This window comes from Lontra canadensis, unplaced genomic scaffold (assembly GCF_010015895.1).
Source record: "Lontra canadensis isolate GAN:19392208 unplaced genomic scaffold, GSC_riverotter_1.0 scaffold21, whole genome shotgun sequence".
Taxonomy (NCBI): Eukaryota; Metazoa; Chordata; class Mammalia; order Carnivora; family Mustelidae; genus Lontra; species Lontra canadensis.
In genome coordinates this window covers 20108322-20125243 of record NW_022631015.1, presented here as the reverse complement: position 1 = coordinate 20125243, position 16922 = coordinate 20108322, and the positions used below count along the sequence as shown (strand labels likewise).

Sequence of the window (16922 nt, the reverse complement as noted above, 5' to 3'; positions counted from 1 at the left end):
GCCAAATGATAGAAAACACCTCCTGCAGTTTTAACTCAACTTTTCTGTTGAGTTTGCACCGTTATTATCAGCTGCCCTTCGCAAGGGCCCGCCAGCCTGTTCCATCAAACTCCCTATCAGCTCGGTATCAGTGTGATAACAGTACAATGGTCTCCCAGCTCCTAGATTTCAGATGGATGACTGGATGCCAATGAGGGCTCTGTCCGCAAGATTTTTTTTTATATTTGACTCTCTGACCTTAATTTTATTTCATTCAAAAATCTGGAACTAGAGCTCACGTTGGGTGTTCAGAAATGCACTTAGCCACCCGCTCTCGGCAAGAGCCAGACCAGGCTGACAGACAGCTTTTTTTTAACTGCTTTTCAGCAAAATGGCCGCCTCAAGGATTAAGCTCTGAAATGGATGAGGGCAGGAATGTTTCTTAGGACAAAGAATGACATATGTGTGTGTGTGTGTGTGTGTGTGTGTGTGTGTGTGTGTGTGTAATTTTTAACAGCAGTAAATATACAGGATAAAAGCATTTTTTTCTTTTAAATAAAAACACCGTGGTACCCTTCAAAAAAATTCGAGTCCTATAATTGAAAATAGATTTTATTTCTTACAGGATGAACTCAGTGCTACCACACTTTTAAAGTTGTTTTATTTTTTATTGATTTTAAAGAGCTTTCTCACAAGATTATGTGCCCTACGCGGTAGGGCCAAAAGCTCTTTGACTGAATTTGAATGAATTGTGGTCAGCTCAACTTTCAACAAAGGACTCTCTTATCCACACTCCATTAACATTATATTAAAACGAAAGTATCTCCTTTGACTTTTTGGTCATGCTGTTGGAAAACACTAATAATAATGACTTTGCCTGACTGTATATGCACAGAAAAATACACTCTCTCTAATAAGCCTATGTCAACATATCTGGCATCCATACTGCAGAACAGGGACGCAGTATGTCCCTTAACAAAAGAGTACATCTTTTGATGACACTTCCACCCCAAAACAGGAGTGCCCAGGATTATTTCAACCTTACTCCTGGCATGAATTATTTTTTGAATGACACCTTTTATTTATTTTGTTTTTTAAATCACAGTTGTGTTGTGTTTTACCTCTGGCTTTAAAACCATGCAAATGGAAGAAAACCAATCTTAGTAAACATTCCCCTGACTATCATCAGGTTTAGGGGAATGTTATTTCTAGACCTAAAGAACAATGCGGTATAAACCCCAGATGCTGGTGTCTGTCAGATATGAAGTGTCCAAAGATTAACCCAGGGCTCACTATCCCCGCCTTGCATTCCAGGGTCACTTCCATCCCAATGCAAGGAAGATGCCTTTTGGCTAAAAATGTAGATGTCAGGCAGCTGCATGTCAGACTTTAAAAAATGATCTTTGGAAAATCTCACAGGCTTATGCTATCCTAAAACAGCAAATACTGACTTTTTTCTTTTTTTAATGTAATACCAGTAAACCACATTCAAGGTCAGAAAAAGTCTACTTGGCCACCTGAATAACTCTGCCATATTTGGTATCCAAAATTAAAAGGCAGAGATTTTAAAGTAGTAGTTAAAGGCTAGATTTCAATATGAAAACTTAAAGTTGCGGCAGGGCACGAGCCAAAATAAGGACAACTCATGTAATGCCATTTAGTCAGCTCATTTGTGAAATATACACGTATTCTACACAGTCCACAAAATGGTACCCAGTTTAACCAAGAAGGGCTAATGTCTTAATCAGACTTATACCGAGTGATGACGTAGGTTTTACAGAGTCCCAAAATTGTTAGGCCTGACTCAAGTCAGCTAACAGACCCCTACATTTAAAATTGTAAAATATATGAAGAGTCATGTGGAGCAAGGAGCGCACTCAGCAAAACGTCACTAAATTAGATGCTCCAAGAGGTCTTGCCCTTACAATGCACCCCTGTCAGACGCACACTCACCCACCGCCCAGAACACAACCAGAGGCACGCTCGGAGTCTACAGACGAAATGACAGCCCAGCACTCTGTGGGTTTTATAATGGTGGTTGGAGATCTAGGTTTTGTTTCTCTATGTGAATAAAATATCCATGGAAATATTCTCCTGACTCTAGAGCAGCACAGAAAACGTCCATAGACCAAGTGGTTTACCAATTTGTGTTGATCGAAGCAGAAGACCAGCTAGGTCAGGAGTCCCCTCTACTTGCCACTTGCTTATGGATAGCCAGATATAAGGCTGGTTTTACTGACGTGCCAGGAAATGCCCCCCTCCCAATTTCAGCACTCAATAATGAACCATAGATACTCAATTTCAATGAGGCACTAAAAATCTTCCAAGGAATAAAACCTTATCTTTCTCACGTCAACGTTTTTGGGGGGAAGAGGGTTAAGAAGAAAAGAGAGACTCAAAGATGGGTGTTAAGGAGGAACAGAGGAAGGAAGGAGTCGAGTTTTCCATTACCCTGAGGATACGGCTTAGGCTCAATTAAGTTCAGACAGCAAAACAAGTGTGAAACTGAGAGGTTTGCACTCCAGTTATCAGGATGACTAGCATTTAGCAGCTGAAGGCAAACGTTGCTGAAAGTTATCATGGTTTACTGATGAACTTTTGCATCAATTACCAAAAAAATAAAATATTTAAGCCCACCACTAATGCTGTGAATGGCTTACGAATTATACAAGGAAGCATAAATGTGGCTCTCTATCTCTGCTTGGATAACAAGCAGCTCCTGGAGCTGAAAAGTTCAAAGAGGGAACTTGTTATCCCAGAGCCCTAAATCTATAAATCTTACAGCTGACATTTCCCAACCTAGGGCAATAACAGATTAGAAGATCAGGAGGGGCATTTCTATTCTTAAGACAGAACCAGCAGCTGCTGTCCCCATTTGGAAAACTTGGCTCACGCAAAGTTGTTTACGCATTTGGTGTATTCATATAATTTGCCAATTTGCTAGGCTTGACACCAATAAGATGGCTGGACATTTGCTGTTGTCCATTTGCGGACTCACACGAACTCCAGGCCTGATGCCACATGAAAAGAACCTGGCCAGCTAGCCGGGGTGAGGTCTTGATAAAAGGAAAAACTAAGTCTTGATTTCTCTTTGGGAGGGGTGGGGAGGGGTACCAAGAAGTATCATTTTTGAATTATTCTCATAACCCTTTTATTTATCCTTTCCTCTTATCAAACCTAGATTGATTCCTAGAATGTTTCAATAAATAGTCACAACCACGACTCAAGTCAGGCACTTTAGGTAAAATGGCTTTGGTATTTAGCCCCAAATGAGCACCAGCTAAACAAACAATTAACCTGAGAATGCAAACACATGGCCAGTCTCATTCATCCGAGCCTGTCATTGGCTCGCTGGTGAGAAGCGTGAGAAGCTTAACTTCAGGGGCTGGCTTCCCCTTCCCACCCCCTTCTCTCATCCTGAGATAGCAACAAATCCTAAGTGTATCCATCAATTTGTGATCTTTAGAAAGAGACCAGTGGTGGTCTTTTCCAGCTGAATATCTCTGACGCTGGTAACAGAAAACTATGCATTTACAAAACATTCTTACCACACTGAGTGTATTTACATATGGTGGCTCGATCAGCCAATACATACAAGATTACAGGAGCATCACGAAGCCCTACTGCTCTAGAACTTTCTTCTAGGCTGCATATCAGGAGACCCAAATCCCCACCTGTGGCTTAGTGTCCTGGGTATCAAATCCCCTGGATAAAATACCTATTAACTCTCTAGCACCGATTTACTTCATACAGGTTTTATAGAGATCAAGACCCAAAGGGCAGGAACAGTTAAACAGGTAAACCACAATCCGAGTCGGGAATGGAACAAAAGTTCTATTGAAGGAGAGAAGCTTATAGCAAGTGTGGACTGGGCCACCAAAGGCAGTAGGAGGTCTGAGGAAGTAAGAAGAAAGTCCAGGAGAGTCTACTAGACCACAGAGAATTTTAGTCTGTATAGAATGAAAAATGGTGAGACCCGGCTACCTCCAACAGACAGAATTCTCACGATTATTTTCCTCATAATCTGCCCCATCCATCAGGTAAAACCAGCATGTATTTGGTAGAGAGCAAAATCTTGCCTGCTTGTCTTGCTTGGAAGTCTGCCCATCTCTCCCCGTGCCATGGGTAACTGCCAACCCTTTGCCCAGAACCACCGATACCTCCCCTTCTTCCTATCTGCTCTCTTTTCTCACTTTTTTCTCCCATCCTTTCATAAAATTCCACGGATAAGAATTTAAACCCTCTACCCAACTAAAGCAGGGACAAAACTTCTGAAGCTCCATCCACCAATACTGTCTGCACTGAGGAAAAGTGCTGCTCTGTTTACTCAAAGAGCACGGAGACTTTTAAGTCAAAAAAAAAAAAAAAGTCCTCATCTATTGATTTGGAGTCAAAGCTTTATCCCCCAGAACCAGTTGTTTCTCACAGTTGTTATTCTGGCAAAGTCACTTCTCTGTTTAGGTTGCAGACCAACATTTCAAAGTCTACCAAAACAGGACAATATTCGCTCTGTGCATGGGATGACATCCAATCCGAACTGGAAGATGAGGGTGAGCACAGGATCAAGCAGAGCCGACCTACCTCCTACTGCGTGTCCAAGTAGCATTTCACATTTTGATGGTAAAATTACAAGAGCGTGGCCCATAGCTCAGCGGACTCTTGTGCCCAGTTTGAACCGAGAGCCTAAATCATGTTCTGAAGTTCACACATTTGTGTTCTGGGGTTAGGCAAGCTCTCCTAAGGGGAACATTCAGTTCTCACAGGAAGCAGTTTCCTCCCAGCACAGAGCCCTTGGTTCCCCCCAGGGAATGGGACGGAGGCTCTCCTGAGTCTCAGCTCTCACACAGTTGGCACAGAAATGCCCAATGCCTTCTGTGATTCAATAGACTATCACTTCTGTATGTCTCTAAAGCTGCAAAGGAAGCAGGGACCGGTGATGGAAGAGTTCCAAGGAGTGGGAGGGTGACACGGAGCAGAAGACAACCAGGGATAGGGATCTGCCGTGCGGCCAGAGACCATGAGAGGCTGGGGTGGAAGCAGGGGAACATGGCAGTGGCGCCCACAAATTTACATGTGGGCGGGAGATAGGCAAGTCACAACACCAGCATCTGATTAGGTGAAAAACCCATCTGTCAGGGCTATGTAGGCCATAAACAGTGAATTTTTAAGGTTTTTCTACTTTTTCCCTTCATTCTTCCTTTTTACCCCAAAATGACAGTACCAATCTACTCTGTTCACCGCTCCACATTAGTCAATCTCAAGCCACTGAAGAAAAATCGGAGATAATTTACTCAGAAAACCTTGATGAAGCCGAAGAATAAATTTTGACCTTACTCCGGGATTATGACACTTCTGGGGAGTTTTGTCCAGCCTGAAATCTCCTAGAACCACAACAACTAGGATTCTACCCTTGATCAGGTCAAGGTCTAAGAGGTTATTACCTTTCAAGTGTAAGACAACAACATTTTTACAAATGCAGTGAAAACACACAAGACACAGCATGAATGTGTGTTCTGAGGTCATCTCTTAGGGGCAAAAGGAGTGGGATTGCAACAGGAGAGACTGGGGACCACCTGTAACTGACTAGGCACAGTGGGACCTGGGGACCCCGGTCCTGGCAGGCCAAGCAGCATGAGGTTGGCCATGAACTTGCTGCAGGATTTGTGTCTTCACCTGTCTAGAAGGCACCGTATTATCATTGACCCTCACAGCACGAGAAAAAAAAAAACAAATTGTACAGTAAAGAAAAATGCTTTTATAGCCCAGCACAATGGGAGACCCACTTGAGGTTTTCCAGCCACTCGAGTTGAAAAAGGAATTGAAGACGGACCCTTCCTTTCTCGTCTGAAAAATACAACAAGCATTAACACTCTTGGGAATAGCACTTCCTAAGTTCTAAAGGAAAAATGCCTTTGTCTTTGAGCTCTGCTTCCTTCCATTAGTGGGCTTCTAGACACTTCTGACAGCTACTCCAGCTCCTGTGCGGACCCTGTGCATACGCCCGGCCTTGCACCAGCCATGACTCACGCAGAGCGAGTAAAACCAACCCCGCTTGTTTGAAGAAGAGGAAGTTATCTCTACAGGCATGTTAGCAGCACTATTAATTTACAATTTTCCACCAACGGACAAATGGATAAAGACAATCTGGTAATATCCATGTAGTGAAATAGCGTCCGGCCCTCAAAAGGAGGGGTCCTTCCTTTGGAGGACTGGTTAAGATTCAAGCCGCCGTACACAGAAACCTTAAGGACATTATGCGAAGGGAAATAGGTCCGGCACAAAAAGCCCAACACTGTAGGAGTCCGCTCAGAGGCGTTATCTCAAGTAGTCAACCTCTTAGGAGCAGAAGCGGAATGGTGGTTGCCAGGAGTTGGCGGGAGGGCGGTAGAGGGTGGGGACGAGACGCTGTGATTTAATGGGCAGCGGGCGGGGGGACTCACTGCTCAACGTGAGCTGACACTCCTCTGAGTCTAGCAGTAGCTGTGTCAGCCTTGCTTTAGAGACAGGGAAACTGAGGCACGGAGGGAGAAAGTAACTTGTCCAAGACCATGATCACACACAGATGGTATGGATGGTGCTGGATTCATAGGTCACCCCCGTTCTCTCTCTCTCTCTCTCACACACACACACACACCCCTTAGTCTTTCAAAAGAATCTTCCTCCAGCTTCTGTAAGCTGGCTTTCCCCACACCGCTCCCACCAACCTCCTCTCCTGAGAGACACCAGTTACCTCCACAGCATTGCTGTGGTTCTGGGAACATCTCTCCCTGGGATTCTCTCAAAATCTCCACGGGGAGAGATACGACCCACCCTTTCCTTCTGGAGATTATCTCCTCCTCAGTTTTCTGGACGAGGTTTTCTCCTGTCGTCCTCCTACTTGTCTGACCACTCCTTCCTTATCATACTCCTAAGAAGTAGATGTTCTTCCCCAATTTCCACCAAAACAATGGCTAACGGAAAACAAAATGAACGGTGGTTAGGTCAGATTAACTGTAGCTAATTTAACACAACCACAGGGTTCTTTTGAGGCTGGTGATAGGTTCCAGACTCTTCCAGATGCCCATCCTCCCAAGTTGTCACTTAGAGATAGGATTCAATTTCACTTACTTTACACCTCAAAATGCCTAGTGCAGTATTTGGCACGTAATAAACTTTAAGATTTCATTTAATCTTAATATAGCTAAATTCTCACATTCAAAACCACTTTCCCTAGTATATGCTGCCAACTTCCCAAACTATTCAACAGTCCCCTTCCTTCCAGTGCCACTTAGGGGTCCTACAGACGCTCCACTTAACAGCTAAAGCAGGAGGAAAACATCTCTGTTCTACTTCCTGTGTCGTTCTCAGAGGCCTGCCAGCCCCCCTGGTTTAGAGGGACCCAGGTTATTTTGTAGGCTTTTCTGAAAGACGAGGTCCCTCCCTGACTCTCATATCTCAACGGCTACCCCCGCCCTCAGAAGGCCTCACCTGAAACAAAAGCACTGAATGAGATTATAACATTCAAATAATTTTCCTGCACTTTCTAATTAACTGAGTTAAATACTTGAAACCCTAATGAGAAAAATCTAAGGAAGTTCCAAATGTGTGCGCCTGTTCAAGTCAGCTACATTTTGGTGAAGAGTAAATTAGGTTAACAATAGATTAAATCGGTCTTGGCATGTCCCAGTGACTAGAAAGTAACACAATGACGCAATTTCGTTCTTGTTACCTTCTCTTAAAGTCTTTGCTTTATCCACTGGCTTCTGTAAACGTTTTCCACTTCACCCTTTTTCTGGATAGTACATTCTGAAATCTACCTTGGATCTCTGACTTCACAGATGCTCCCTATTAGTTCTGTGCTCAGCACAACGGAATGTTAATGCTACGATTTACTCCACAAAAATCAATGGTGTAGCCCTCGCTGAGTAAACAAGCTCCCCAGCGGGTATGGCAAGGCACACAGCATTAGATTCGAGAAGTGTCTGCTTCAAGGAACAAAAACCCATCCTTGCATCATCAGAGCTTTCTAAAATTTATATCTTTTTTCATTTGCTATAGATATTCAGACTAATATCCTGCGCCTCATTGCATACAACCCAAAACACAGTGAGGAACGAGATCCTTAACCAGCCTAAAGCATGAACAACACCCAAATTATGGCAAAACATTAAGATAAAAATTCAATGGTGAATGATCATGATTGAGCTGTGGACTCCGGCTCACCCAAGAGAAGGGCTAACTTCTTTCTTAAGTCTAACAAACAAACAAAAAGCCTCACATGTAAGGATAACCAACTGATAGATCCATTTTGAACCTTCAAAATGAAGAGGATGGAATTCAAAAAATCAATTTTTAGACAAAGAGAAGGTTTTTTTTGTTTTTGTTTTTTGTTTTTGTTTTTTAAATAACAGAGATGTGATGGTCCGTGAGGTTGGTCCAATTTTTAAGACTGAATAGATTTGGTTTTGTCAAGGACCACACTGCTTTTAAAGATTAAGTAAAAAAAAAGCCTTTCCAGACTTCTGAGCATTCTAGCAAACATTTTCTTTTTTACCAGGGTTGTCTTGAATTACATGTGTATTCAGAGTTCAGGCTTTTTCCATTTTTTTGTTTTTGTTTTTTATAGAACACTTGTGTAAAATCATCATTACCAAGCCAGAAGGCTCTTCTCTCCAGGAAACAATTGTTTCTAAAGCTTGAGCATCTCAAAGGGACAAACTCCACCCAGCGAGCACTGAAGCAAAGGAAGGGGTGTGTGGGATGGGTGTGAGCAGGCTTCAAGTAGCCCAGGGGAGTAAGGAATAGTTTTCTCAGTCTTACTTTAGAATGACTCCCCGGGTAGCAGTCAACCAACCAACCAACTTTTAGTCAGTTTTATTATTGTTTTTAAATTCTCTAAAGACAATGAACTAACCCTCTTACTGCCTGTACTTGGAACTGAGCACACCTACCGGCCTGCAATTCATGAAGAACACATTATATGGAATATGATTATCGCCACCACCTCCAGGCATCTTCCCAACTGCCACCCTTCCCCACAGCTCCTTTACTGGAGCACTTGTGAAAAACTGCATTCTGGGTTTTTTTCTTTCCCTTCGTTAGATGATGAGGTCCTTAAGGACCACAGTCCCACTGTGACCAAATGCCTTGGTTCTCAACAAAGACAACAGTTTAAGGAAAATCCATTGGGCATCTGTTACTGACCAGGCCCTGCCCCAGTCCCTGTGGTTATGGCAGTGAATAGAATATAGGAAAACGCCAGTCTTCCTCAGGCTTACACTCAAGCCCTTTTTGCATAGATGAATACTACAGGACATTCCTTCTCGATGGCTTAGAAAGTTACTCAATGGAACGAAAGGGAAAACATACATATGGCCTGCTTTCACGTAATTCCTTCAAATGGTCAAAGTCCGAGCCTGATTGCAAAGAAAATGTAGAGGCCTGGATTATCACTTGACCCATTAATTTCCCTTTATCAGCCTCAAAGGCATGAGACAGGGTCCTTATGTACCCATCACACCACTAAGCGCACAAACTCTAACATATATCCCTTGGATGCAGTGCACAATTATCCTCCAAAACCAAAAACCGTGTTGGGAAAGTACATTTGAGGGGGACAAATACTGCACCACCATCCAATACTAACAACCACTACATGTAGAACATAATCTTCAAACTCCTTTCATGTTACACATTGTCTCTTTCGAACCCTCAGAGAGCACATGAAGTGGAGAGTTCAGAGCTTCTCTCTCCTCTATAGACTCCTAAATGGACACTCAACGAGTTTATGTCACTTGCCTAATTTCACACAGCTGGTAAATTGCAAAGCCAGACTTAAAACCAGAAATACAGACTCCAACATCAAGAGTTACGCTCTAAGAACATGACAGCATCTGAGGGCACCTGGGTGGCTCAGTCAGTTTGGTGTCTGACTCTTGATCTCAGCTCAGGTCTTGATCTCAGTGTCGTGAGTTCAAGCCCCGCACTGGGCTCCACACTGGGCATAGAGCCTACTTAAAAAAAAAGGAAAAGGGGGAAAAAAAGCATTTTTTTTCTGAGATCTAAAAATGGCATTGGAAATATACAGAACACCCAAACTCAACATGATTCTCTGGTCAACACAGTCTTCCTTACTGACACACACACTCCCACGATCTAGAGATCCATAGGCAAACCTACCAGTTACTAGAGATGAAGAGAATTATCTCTGTAGCAGAGATTAAACCTTCCTGACAACTGTGTTGTAAGTAGTTTATGTAATGACCACCCTCACTTCTTCTCCTGAAGGATCAGGACACACACACATTGCCACACTGCCCATTTATCTCCAGCCCTCGGTACATCTCCTGATGAGTAGCAAGAGGGATCGGCAAACACTGCATGAAAGAATGACGCTGCTACACAAGCAACTGCGAAAATGAGTTTAAGAGCTTTGGTTCATTTTTATGCTGTTTCTCTCCAGTCTCCTATTAATTAATTTTGAGCCACTTAAAGGCAGAGATGCTGTCTTCCAGTATAAATCATGTGCAGAAGCCCAGATGGTGTCATGTTCATGTGACATGTGTGTTGCATCAATATTTGCTCATTGATTTGTTGCTCAAATACCACTACTGACTCATGTTTTTCTGGCAAATCAGGCAATTTTAATAATTAGCGTCTGAGGTGGGAAAGTGACTTTTTATTAAAAATAAAAAAAATTAGGGGTGAACGGGAAGTATGGAGAGTGATACTAGTCTGCTTGGAAGGATGCGGGATACAAATAGATCCTAACCCAAAAAATAGAAAGCAAGAAAAACTCCATGTAGATAACATCTGAATGTAACATCACTTTCATTGTTTGTTTGTTTGTTTTTTTTTACATATACACACACCCCAAGGAAGCATGCCAAGAAATACAAGTGCTCTCAACACCTCCAGGAGCCTGAGGAACCCCTTTCTGTCCACTCGCAATGCGGAAGCTCAACTATGGCTTCAGGAAAGGAAAGCTGCTCATTCTCCAGTCGACAATCACAAATTTCAAAAAATGTTCTGAACCGAAGTGCACACACTCAACATGTTAGGTCGAAGGGGAGGTTTTCATCAACAGAACATGTGATGCATTGAAGACGAAGGTGCTTTCTGACGGGTGGGGGGATCGGGGTGAGCAGGAACGGTGAGGACCACCCAAGTCAATCTCCCATCCAGCAGAAGAACGCCTTTCTGGACTTACCACTGAGATCTTCAGGAAATGTGTTAATTATAATTAGCCCATGTTTCCAAGTCATAAACATAATTTTCTTTGATGGTAAGGAATTTTCAAGTAGTTCAAGATCATGCTTTTGAATCAGAATTTTAAATGTAGTGAACTGTGATGATGTTGTCCTAGAATCCGAAGCCAAATGTAAATAGACCACAGGACATGCCTGGGAAGGGACACTTAAAAAAGGGGGGGAGGGGGAGAAAGAAAGAAATCCTTGATCTATTTTACTATCCTATATTTCTCCTAAGACATGCTCAAAGAGAGCCCATGTTGATTAAAGAGTTGCGATTTGTGCGTTCTGGTTATCTGAGGTTTAATTTTAGCTTCATTGAGAAAAATAATTCGATATTATGAGCTCAAGCAGATTGCCGCCAAAGGCAATGATGTTGTTAATGCTTAATTGAAAACTCTTCTGAATTATTAATAGCCTGATTTCTGCCTTCGGATAAATATTTATTTCAGTTGAAGCTTGTCCAATGTAAAATTATACTACCATGACAAAGTAGCACAGCCTTGAAAGGTACGGTAGGTTTACATGGTCTCATACAAGAGACACAGTACTAAAAACTACAGTATGTATAAAATCTTTTTTATAAATCCCATCATGGCAAAATGTTCTAGGTGAATCTGTCTATACGAAGAGTCCCAGCACACTCAGATCATAGTCACCGATGACTACCTCTATGACATTTCATTTGTACTTCTAAATCTTTGACTACCTCCTTTTCCAAGGAAGAGCACTTTATAGGCTCTCTTTTCCAAGAACCTCTTTCAAAAGACACAATCGAAAAGCACGCAAGTGGGAAGCAGTCCCTACCCCACAGTGAGCATAGGTACCCATCAGCCAAACACAAATACGTGTATATAAGGTCAAAGCAATACCCAAATAACATGACCCCCGCATACTGAGCAAAGGAGGGGAGTCAGGAAGGCCACAGAGGCAGCAGAAACAAGCACTGAGATCACACAGTGTGGCAGATGCTGTTGTCCACCATCCAGAAATCCCTTAGGGACCAAGACACTTACTCCTCTGGGCACTGGAAAAGTATGAGAACAGGGCAGCTCTAATCCTCCTAAGTCCATGTCTCTAGACATAGAGGCCCCATACAGGCAGTCATTCCTACAGGCCCAAATTTTCAAAGTCACCACTGCCAGACGTGAATGTGTACTTCCACTTTTTATAAAGGAGAAGTATAAAATGGCACCCAGCATGTAGTTTAAAAGGTAAATGTTCAAGACACAGACAAATGATACAAACTCACAATTGGTTTCCCCATGTAATTCTTCTTCCTCGTTGGTTCAACGAGCCCAACAGTGCTATCTAACCACTCACTTTAGCTAAAAAGATGCAAGCTCCCCTTCCCCAACTCCCCGGTGACCACTCCCTACAACCACCACACCATAACCGCCAAAGACTCCCACCTATTTCATCTCCAGATGCTTCTCCCATCTTTCTCTCCCTGGCCATACTCAGTGTCCCTGTCGTACTTCAGCCTCTCCATCTGGAGCCCACTGGATTTCCTACTGCAGTTCTCCCATTTCTCAATCCCTCTCATCCTCTACACCACTGGAAGAGTCATCTACTATCATACACTCCTCAACTATAAATATGAACACTCGTTCAAGATCTGAGCTTGGCTCTGCTCTCCAGCCTTCCCTCCCACCACCCCCCACCTTAGAGCTTGCCAAAACTTGACGACCACAGTCACCTGCCTGTCCTGGACCACCCCTCTGAATGGAAAACATGCCCCTCTTGCTAGACTGGATCTTAAAGAACAAGAGTAGAGTTAAATTTAATAAGAAGGCTTCCCCAGAAGTGCCGCCTGGAATGGATTATACTCCCACCGCCCTTACTTTACCACACTGAACCGAAAGCATCTACTTCTGCATCTGCCACCACTGGACCCCAAACTCCTTGAAGGCCAAGACCACTTCATGCACATCTTTGAGTTCCAAAAGGCAGCACAGTGTCCAGTAAATGAGTGGGGCGAGGGGGGCTGGACTTAACATCTATCATTAACGTTTTTATCCATTATTTATAATTTTACTTTAGAGAGAGAGCAAGTGCGGGAATGGAAGGAGGGGTGGAAGGTGAGAGAAAATCTCAAAGCAGGCTCCACACTGATACAGGGCTCGATCTCATGACCCTGAGGATCATGACCTGAGCTGACACCAGGAGGCAGACACTCAACCAACTGAACCACCCGGGTGCCCCTAATATTTATACAAAGGTGGATGAATATTTTAAAAAAAAGAAAAAGGAGAAGAACCATACTGACAGTGACCCTCCCCACCCCCCTCAAAAAAAGCAAATTTGTGTACAACAGAATGGAATTTTCAAACAACTGAAAATTCAACAAATGCCAACAGTATTCCAGCTGCAAATACTTAGGACATCCTAGTCTCGATGCACTGTCTCCTTCTGAAGAATAACATGAAACGCATTATTAACTAGTGCTTATGGCTCTCTTCTCCCAGAAAGCAACAGAAGCAACATCCCAGCGATGAATTTAAATGAGTCTCTTGGCTATTGACTCTGGGACTTTATAGATGGTGGAGGCATACAAAGGAAAAGTTACAGAATTATTATTCTGGATTCTTTTCTCTCAAGTGTTCCGTCTCTGCTTCCTCTGCCCTTCCCAGAGTTAGAAGACTTAAAATAGAATCGGTGGTGAATGTGGGTGTGAAAGGGAGCTGTAGTCAAAATGAAAGTATTAATCCAAAGGAAGTTCCGGTGTTAATCAGTCCTCACCACCAGTAATACGCCTTGCCATGAAATTTCTAATCATTTTAATTACATATTACTTATGCCAAAAGTACTGAGAGAGAAAAAGGGAGCAGGAGGGAGAGAGACAGAAACACAAAAAGAAAAGGCTTTGGTCAAGTCCACGTGTGCCCGTCTAGCCATGCAGTCATGTGGTTTCTGCTGGACTCATCCAGAAGGGCATGTCCTCACAAAGCTCCTAGGAGCTCTGGCAGGAGGAGGACGCGGGCAGGAGCTGTGTGAAGAGGAGAGGCCCCGAGTTTGGTCATGGAGTCAGCAGACACAGCAAAGATCCCACAGGGAGAAAAAAAAAAAAAACCACCAAGGGCAGAAGTGGCCCAACTTCTAGGAGACCCAGTAGTTAGAGGAAAGCCTTTTTTAAACTCAGTGGAAAAGGCATACACAGCAGGCACCAGTGTAATTACCAAAGCCACTAGGCCTGTCTGCCAAGCAGGGTTGATGTGGTCTCTTGACCAGGTTTTATTCTTGGCTCCCGTGGCCCTCCGGTCCCCGTGCACGCCCCGCTCCCACAGAAACGAGCACACGCCTGCTTCGTGCACCGCAGACTCCCCGCTGTCTTCCGCTGAGCGCTGACAGCTGCTTCAAACGGGACAGCATCTGAGAAATGGACCACAGCACTCCCAAGTCCTACTTTGGGATTGCTTAAGAATTTGTTTCTCCATTTCCCAAGACGATTACGCATCTTCCTACCCAATATACACAAGCACGACCCTGACAATCACTCCGTCATTTGTGCTGGTCGCCTGCTCTGGGCCAGTACCTGCCATTGTTGGAACACGAGAGCGGGAGGGAAACCGGGGCTGGCTTTTCATGTTCTCCTATTCGTCTCCGCTCTCTTCCACGACTGTGCTAACAGCTCCCAAGTTTCTCTCTTGACCGGACCTCTGTGCTCAAATCCTGATCTTAATGGACATTTCAATTACAAACCACTTAAACTTGCCTTAAACTCTACTTCCTCTGGCCAGCACACTTCATCATCTGTGGGTTTCTCCCACCTCCCACTTGGGAGGCAGCCTCGACTTCCCTCTTCAGGCTCCCATGCAGTCAATGAAGCCATCCTGCCTACACCAGGCTCCACTGACCAACAACAGATAAACCTCCATCGCATTTAAGTGCGCTGAGTCTCTCCCCCTTCCAGGCTCAAGCAAGCGGTCTGCACTGGACTGCACACCTACTGTGCGCAGTGTGTAGCAAAAGGCCTTGTTCGTTCCTTCAGATCTCCCTCCAGACCGTGAACCCATACCCCAACTTCAAAACCATTTGCGTGCATCAGACAGGACCCGCCTCCTTATATCGTTGGGAGGAAAAAACGAATTGCCTTTCCGAAGCCACCATAAACTCTTCTCAAGTCAGAGCTTAAAAGAATAGTTCCCATCTCACAGCAGTGGCCTCTCCAAGGAAAATTCAAGAATGAAACAACATATTTCATAAAACCCAGATGAGACCAGGTGAGTCGGTTAAATAGTAACAAGTCACAAAGCCAGACTAACCTGGATGGAGACTTAGAGAAGAAAGTTTTGGTGAGAAGAATACAAAACAAAGTTCCAAATAGTGAAAGTCCCTGGCCGAGGCTGATGGAGGGTCCCTGCAAGGAGGCATCTGCCCAGCTGCTCAACATTGCTGTTTTTCAAGCCTGGCCTCCGCCTGCTGAAACAGAGCTCAGGCAGAGGGTGTTAGGAGGGGACATTTCCTTAACCTGGACTTTCAATGCAACTCCAAGTAGAATTTTTCAAGAACAGAATGCCTAACTCTAAAGAGCAGGCTTACAATTTTAGCTCTAATCAGCTTTGTTAGAAGACTGTTCCCCAGTCAGTGGCTACATCTGAATGAAGTCTTTTTCCTTCCTATCTTTAGGGAGCGGAATCGCTGCTCTCCTGACTCCACACAAGAGGGGGAAGGGACTGACCCCACATGAGAAGTGCTGATCATAAATTCGGGGTGCCACCTGACACCCTAGAACCCGGTGGCAGATGGAAGGACAGAGGTGGCAGAAGCTTAATCCTATCGTAAAATTCTTCTTTCCCCGGGGCTGATTACTCAAACTCTAAAGACTCCTGCACCTCCCCACCCCACCCCCAGCCCACTCGCATTTTCCTTAGGCTGATTGACTCTAGGAAAACAAGTACTGCATTATGTTTGGCTCCCTGGAATGAGATCAGTTCTAGTTTCAAATTCCCTTCCAGAACAACCCCAAGGCCACAGACCCCGTAAAAATCCCAGCTGCTCAACGTTGCAGAAGGCCTGAGCTAGGACAAGAAAGCATTACTTAAGTCAGAATCAGCAAATGCGTCCTAACCCTGGGCTGGCATCTCACGGGTCTGTTCCCCAGCGCCAGGCAGGAACACGTCTGTAAACAACCCCGTCTCGGCTCCTCCTCCCGAGGCAGCACGGCCAAGGCGAGGCGGCCGTGCAGCGTTCCACGGTGATTTTCTCCAACTGGCACCATCTGTGCCTGCCCAGCCAGACGTGCTGACAGAGCAGGCTGCGTAGACCATTACTAATCTACCGGGGTCGGCGGGGTCAGGCCTGCAACGTGATGCCTATAGATTTCAAAGGCCAGCCTTCCTCCATGCCAGCTAATCAATCTATGTTGAAAAGCAAGCACATTTTTATTCTTCTTTCAAATTTCAAAGGAAAAGAATCTCATTTTCGAGCTCTTTGGGTGGGGATCGCTTGCATAGAATCGGGGTCCTGGTACTGGCTGAGCTGTAGGAGATCTTCGGGGCAGGAAGCCTGGCTTACCCGGTGGTCTTTTGCCAAAAAGACCGGTGACAAGGCCGGAAGGACAGTTCTCCTCCCACAAGGAAAGCCTTCCAAGCAGCATCATAGGGGAAGGCCAATGTAGATCAGGATTCAAATTCTGTGGCAAAGGCACCCCTCCCCGCAACGGGAATCTGCAAAAGTGTAGTAAATGCCAACACGTATCCTATCAGGATTGTA

The 16922-nt window shown here is 44.3% G+C and overlaps 1 pseudogene; it reads right to left on the bottom strand.

The window, feature by feature from the left end:
• Positions 1-16477, bottom strand: part of LOC116870055 — a 147723-nt pseudogene extending 131246 nt beyond the window's left edge.
• Between the last annotated feature and the right edge of the window lie 445 nt (positions 16478-16922).